Source organism: Abramis brama, assembly GCF_963993115.1.
Source record: "Abramis brama genome assembly, chromosome: 13".
In the NCBI taxonomy this organism is placed as follows: domain Eukaryota; kingdom Metazoa; phylum Chordata; class Actinopteri; order Cypriniformes; family Leuciscidae; genus Abramis; species Abramis brama.
In genome coordinates, this window is record NC_139975.1 from 21693231 (window position 1) to 21701010 (window position 7780).

Sequence of the window (7780 nt, forward strand, 5' to 3'; positions counted from 1 at the left end):
AGAACCAGTAGTGATCAAAAAAAATGTTACTCAATGAGAACAAGGTTGCGATTAGTTATTCAATTATCATACTTTGCAGCAATATGCTTGAGGTATAGAAAATAAATAAATCCTAAAGACTAATTGTATACTAATAGAGTGGAATGGAAGGTTAAAACCCCTCAGGATAAGACCAAATTAAGCTGTCAATCATCTGAACTGATATGGATAAATTAAGGCATGTCCTGCCGCATGTCACACTTGCGTTGCATTATAACAGGCACCTCATGGTAGCAGCATTCATTTTTGACAGGCTTTCTCTCAGTTCTGCCTGCCCTTCAGATTCCAGCGTCAGCCTCTCAGCCTCTTATCTCTCAGACTTTTTCTTTCTTTTTTTTCCATGTCTTGCCCTTTCCCCCAAAGACCATGTGTATGCTTTGAATTGCCTCAGTAACAGAGGATCAGCCATGCTTTCCTAGTCACACATATCAAATGCTTAAGACACCATGAGCCACAAGGACGTGCAGCATCTCCTTTAGTCTAAAAATTAGAATGAAAAAAAAGCATGTGCTATAAAAGAGGCTTATTCTGGGAGAAACATCCTTGAGCTGACAAAGCAAGTAGAATAATGTAAAATATGTATGCTGTGTATTAAGAAGAAAGCTCTGTTTTCCAATCTAAATGTTTTAACAAACTTCAAAGAGCTTGACATTTGCATTTTAGCTTTATGTACACAAATAAAACATTGGCCCCGGTCGCATGAAATCATTAAGCGTAAGCTCTCCCTGAGTTTAATATGTATTTGTTTTATATTCTGGCACATTCTGACCAAGAATCTGCACCGAGCAACACGTAAAGGACGTTTTCTCAAGAACTTTCAAAAGGTTACATCAGCCACCGAGAGGTGGTACTTTCTAAATTCTTCACCGTAATGACTTCATCATCATTAAGCAAGTCAGTTAGGTCACCCAGTGTTATGTGCGCTCATATCTTTAAGTTTTTGTATACCTTCACTTTAGTCCTGAAAGTCTGTGGTAGATTCATTTTGTCTGGCTGTCCTCTAAAAACCAAGGTCATATGAATGATAGATTGGAGGGTGCTTTTATACTTCCATATTTAGCGTTTTATCTGCTTAAATCGCTGCCTTAAGGCTGCAAATTGAGAAAACAGCCAGGGTCTCAATCCCAAACCCATTTGAGCATAATAAGTATGAGCCATCCAATGGCATTTCTTCGATCTGTCGATCTAACAGTCTGCAGATGAAGTGCAGAACAGGCACAAAGCCATTATTTCAGACCCCCACAGTTACGGGAATTGCAAAGTTGCCTTTGCAGATACATCAGCATTTTTTCTTCCATAATATTAACATAAAATGGAGATTTCTTTATTCTTCCATGCTGAAACATACCAACCAGGATTGATCAAATGAAGCGTGTTTCAAATAACCTTCATGTTTCACTATTGTTACAGGGTGCGGTCTGATGATAACATCAGATAATGAATGCTCGTTACTTACACATTTTATATAAAGAAAAGTGACGTTCATTGATCATAAAGATCAGGTCTTAAGTGCTAAAAGTTTCAGTGGTTTAACAGTGAAAAATGTCCAAGTCAACTCAGGAAAATATTCTCAGTTGTGCAGCTTTTGACATTTAATCTTATTCTTTGGAGCATACATGTTCCACCAGAGCAAAGCTACGGATGCAGCTTATACCAGCTTAGCTGAGGAGACAAACAGTTGGTGGAATTTTTAACATGATTTCAGTATTTCAAACAATATAGGAGAGAGCAGGGCCAAAACTAACACTTTTTGGTATAATGCCAGGTTCAGGCTACATGATATTTTGGCACAATCCATTTGACGTAGGGTGTCGTGATCAGTGTTGGGGAAAGTTACTTTGAAAGGTAATGCATTACAATATTGCGTTAAGGGAGTAACGCAATATTGTAATGCATTACTTTCCAAAGTAACTACTTGTGTTACTTAGTTACTTTTTTAAAAAAGTAATGCGTTCCATTACTTTTGCGTTACTTTTTTCACTTGGGCTGGGCTTGTTTTTTTATAACAAAAAAGTTATATTTTGGGGCAAAAGTGGAAAAGTGCAATAATGTGAAATAATAAGCCTAAGGCTGAAGGAAATGCTAATTTGCGTGCGTACAGTAGAGGGCGCAGCTCAAGCACTTTGCCATTCTGGATAACGGAAGAATAGGATGCAGGCTAAAAAAGTTTAACACTTATCATACCAATAAAAACAAAAACATCTATAGTAATTTTTGCTTATGGTTTAAATGAATCATCGGAGGTCAGAAGCAAGTACATTGGTCAAAAAAGTGAGATTAAATGCATTAAAATGCATGTTTTATTTAAAGGGCACCTATTATGCAAAATTCAATTGTTTGAACATAAATTTTGTGTTGGCAGTGTGTGTACACACAACCACCCTATAATGATAAAAATCCACCCAGTGCTTTTTTTTAAATCCCCATAAATCATAAGCAGTGTCTCAGAACAACTCGTTCTCAGATTCCAGGCAATGTGACGTACTTTTGCACAGGCCCCTCCTACGACTGTTAATTGACACTGCAGTTTTAGCGTAGACCCGCCCTGAGTGAGCTATACACAGTCCGCCATTGTTGTGACGCCGGAGCAGCTGTAGACAAGAATGTCTTCTAAGCAATTTAGGTGTTTTGTTGTTGGATGTAATAATGAACATAGCAGTCTTTATTTACTCTCGTTGTTACTCGAGGATGGATCTGTACCAACTGTTCGTGATCCAGCTTACAGTCTCCGGAGGGATAGGCCTGACGTTACTGATCAGTGATCACGGCAGAAATGAAAGTGAGAGCACGCACTTTATTACAGTTCATCTGACTCGTTTTACGGATATAAAGTTTACCAGTTTATTAAGCACCCCCTGAAAAGGTGTGTATATATTTGTTTACTGTTAATTGTAACAAGTGTTTTGTGTACTTCATTGTGTATGTTGATGATAATGAAAGGGAGAGAGAGAGAGTTTATGGATAATACTTTAATGTGCATTTCTTATACTGTGTTTATTCAGCACTTAAGGTGATTTTCTGGAGTAAAACTGACGCTTCATCTTTATGATGTACACTCAACTTCATTGAACTCATCAGTATATTTTTGGCCATTATTCGGACGGGGTCCGCTACAGCAGGCTTGTATTAATAGTGGATAAAATCAGATGACAAATACGTTATAACCATAATTAAACTAAACTATACCTGTTCTGTCTCCATACTGCATATATTCTCTGGCTCTTGTTGGGTGAAATATGCAATTGATTCTGTTATGATTAATGCCGCATATAAACAGGCTTATATTAACTATAATCGGAACTTTGTGTAAGGAAAAGTGTTTTACATTAACCATGTATTATCTTATGAGAGAAAAGTATTATATGGAAACACTGTATAAGGTTTTTATAAGAAACCTTATTAAATGGAAACACTGTAAAAGGTTTTTATAAGAAACCTTATTATATGGAAACACTGTATAAGGTTTTTATAAGAAACCTTATGGAAACACTGTAAAAGGTTTTTATAAGAAACCTCATTATTAAGAAAAACACTGTAAAAGGTTTTTTATAAGAAACCTTATTATATGGAAACACTGTATAAGGTTTTTATAAGAAACCTTATGGAAACACTGTAAAAGGTTTTTATAAGAAACCTTATTATTAAGAAAAAAACTGTAAAGAGTTTTTATAAGAAACCCTTGAATCTGGTTTAGAAAATACACTGAGACTTGTTTTTTATAAACATGTTTATTAAGAAATTGTTAAGAAAGACACTAAAACTGTTATTTTAAAGTTCTTTATTACGAATATGGGCCGGTTTCCCGATAACGCTCACTCTTAGCGCGCTAAGAGAGCTCGAAAGATATATCTTACCAAAGTTGTTTATGTTCCTAAGTGTGTTCCCCGAACCATACCTTAGGAAGCTGCTTAAGATATACCTTCTAACGTGCGACGTTACCCGGCGCTGTCCGTGACGATGGTGCTGAATTGTTTGATATCCATGGCTCAAGAATCAATTATTCTCTCGTGCAGGGGCTGTTTATGTGAGAAAGCGGTGATCTTTATAAATGAAGCACTTCAGAAATAGTTGAAATTGCAATTTATTATGATTATTGGATATTATAAAAAATAATCCAAACTATAATAGCCTATAAAAGCCTACATATTTTAAAATTGTAACATATATTGCTGCCACAATAACCTTTTCAAAAATGTACGTACCTTCTTCTCTTTCCCATTTTTGTTTGCTGAGGTGGAGCTGCAATGAAATATTGTTCTTGTAAATACTTTCCAGCATTTCAGTAATAAAAGTTTACATCTTGCGTATGGTGCTCGGCAGTGATCAAAAAGGATTTAAACCGTGAATTTTGAATCTCTTGTAAACTCAGAGATGTGGGTTCAGACGGCAATTAAATTACCACACGACCTGTTTGTCAAAAAACAGTAGGTACTAATTTGGCCAGGGATTTTTACGCGGGTTGGGTGAGAAAAAACACTGATATTATGGATTCGGACGGCACTAAAATCACCGACTTACCCCTGTAAATGTTTACAATACCGGACGAGCCCATGAGAAACAACATTAGCGTCTGAATAGAACTTAACTGACAGTAGTCTATGCTTTCACTGGCCTTTAAAAGTGCTCTTTTATTAAATTAATAATATAATAATAATATAATTAAAATTCTAACAACAATCAGTGTGATTGACAATTTTATTCTTTGCATGAAAACACTTGAATTAGCCTAATTGAAGTCTGGGTGTATTAAAACTTCAGAATTATATTCGTATAGCCCTGCAACAGTGATAAGGTAAAGCTAAGAGTGGTCCAGACCAACCTTCGAACGTATGACTTACAGAAGGTATACTTAACTAAGAACGTTTCGGGAAACATGTATTAACGATAAGGTACAGCTTAAGGTGTAACTTAAGAACGACGTAGCGTTGAGAAGGTTTCGGGAAACCCAGCCCACAACTGTTGTTTGTAAAAACATTTATTAAGAAAATGGTTTATAAAGAAGAGACACTGCAATTGGTGATGTAAAGTCATTTATTGAGATTTATATAGAAAAAAATACCACACTGAATGTTGTAAGCATTTATTTATTATAGAAGAGTAGAGAGAAATTGAAAATGTATTAGAAAGAGCTGTGCCAAAGAAAGAAGAAAAAATGCAAGCATTACCTGTTTGATGAGGAGCATGAGGTGCAGGAGAAAGGCAGAGGATCCAGAGCCAGCAAGCAAAGGAGAACAAAGGAAAGAGCTTTATATATGAAGTTTGTAAGGGGGTTTCCAGAACTGAGGACAGTTCAAGACTTCGGATTGGACAGATTGTCTGTAAAGGACTGAATCTGTGCGGAGGGCATGTGGACTATAAAAAGTATTGTCAGGAATGACAAGGGAAGACGCGGATTCAACGGGACCACCAGTCCGCCTCTCCAGTGTTAGAAGTCTCTTGCCATGGGCCTCCTGCAGTCAAAGTTTGTAAACTGCTTGTTTTTTCGATTTGATATTATCGATTTATATATTAGTATTTTGTATGTGAACTAATTAACCTAAATTTAATAAAAACGAATCATTTTGATATAAAAAGAACCAGCCTGCCATATCTCTGCTTTATGAAAAAAATGAGCTGAACTAACCACGGAGAAGTCTTCTAACTAAATTGTAAGTATGGAAATTTAAATACTTATTGTTTAGAACGGATTCGCCTTACTTTACCTAACCTGAGAAAAATCAAAATAAGGTAGAAGGTGTCTTTAATTAAGAACCACGTAGGGGGTTAGATTAAGCACCATAAAACACTCTGTAGGCATCATTGTCGGATTGAAATGAACACAGCTATTGAGAGTTTCTGTTTTGATATTATCATTCCATGAGATGAGATTGTCCTGACACTGAAGAGCAAGCTTGTGAGGCTCCGCCCTCTGGGCAAGCAGCAGCAGCTCATTTGCATTTAAAGGAATACACAATAAAACGGAGAGTTTCTCTCATCCCCAAAAAGTGACAGTTTAAACATGCTGTAAAAAATGATCTGTTGGGTGTTTTGAGCTAAAACTTCACATGCACACTCAGGACATCAGAGACTTATTTTGCATCTTGTGAAAGGGGGCATAATAGGTGCCCTTTAACATATTTAATTATTGGAGGTTTGCAGAATTTAGGAGTCAAAAACACAGACAAAACAGACAAAAATATTGGGCAGTTTGAACCCAACATACAGTTGTGGTCAGAAATGTGCTTCCTGTTCAAACTATTTTTGTTTTTCAGGGGAAGAGACAGTAGATTTAAATACTCTATCAATAAAACCCACTGATTAAATTTGTCATATAAATCAAATGATAGGTTCATTAACCTATTTGGTCACACTTTAGATTAGGGTCCAATTAACACTATTAACTAACTATTACTTTTGCCTCAATACACTCCTAGTTACTGCTTATTAAAAAGTTAGTAAGTTGTTAAAGGGGTCATAGGATGCAAAATTCACTTTTATATGGTGTTTGCATATAAATGTGTCTTTGCAGTGTGTGGACACAACCACCAAACAATGAAAAAAAATCCATTCACACCTTTTTTTTAAATCCTCAAAAAGTTTAAACACTATTTTCTGAGCACTATGATGTCATAATGCTCATGCTCCGCCCACGACCACGGACTATCCCGTATTAGCATATTTCTGCCCTCAGCCATTTGACACCCCCCATGGAAGAGAGGGATGGGGTGAGCAGTTACTCTACCTTGTCTGTGGACATCATTATTTCCAAAGCCGGTGCTGAATAAACAAATAGTGGAAAGGTGCTTTGGTGTTGCTTTAAGGCATACAGGATATGGTCATGAAGAATAAGGCATTGATATGTGCTTTATAAATATTAATAAACAGCCAATATCCTAGTAATATGCTAATAAGCAACTAGTTAATAGTGAGAATTGGACCCTAAACAATGAACACAAATCAAAGCCACTGCATGTTGGTCAAAATAACGCTAGCAAATAGGAGAAGACATTTATAATATGTGGATATATAAATATGTGAATTATATTGCCAACAGTTTAGGAATAAAATGCTACCAAATTTGCTTTGTTTTAAATAAACACTAAAAATAAAGATGACAGTTAACTGCAGTGTGAAATGTTACTAATTCTATTGTTATGGCAATGAGTGAACAAATGAAGTTTCTGACACCAGTGTGGGTGGAAAGCTGTGATACCATGATGTAATAGAACTAGCCCTGTGTTATTTTGTGCCTCTATGTAATGCTACATTTCTTTTTCTTTCCTTTATTCTTTCTTTTTTCTCAGCAAGAATAATATCTGCCAAAATAGGCCAATGGAATTAAAATAGGTTGGATCCATACAAGGTCAATTTAATTTAGAAACCTCCTAATGTTTGTTTTTCATGCTTTGTCCAGCAAATTGAATCAATACATAAACCTGTGATACAGCACATCATATTTTTGTCATCTTCATTCTGCTGACACCTGCTATCATGGGAGGTGAATGAGCCAGCAAATGAGGTGCCACATTGGACCATATTTTGTTATTAGAGATGTCAGTATGGCAAAGCTGACAGGTTTCTTCAGACTGTCAGCTTTTTGAATGTCACAGGAATATCTGTAAGTGGTCACCTATATTACAAAAAGACAGTTTTGTGTGCAAAACTATCTATCTATCTATCTATCTATCTATCTATCTATCTATCTATCTATCTATCTATCTATCTATCTATCTATCTATCTATCTATCTATCTATCGTCAAG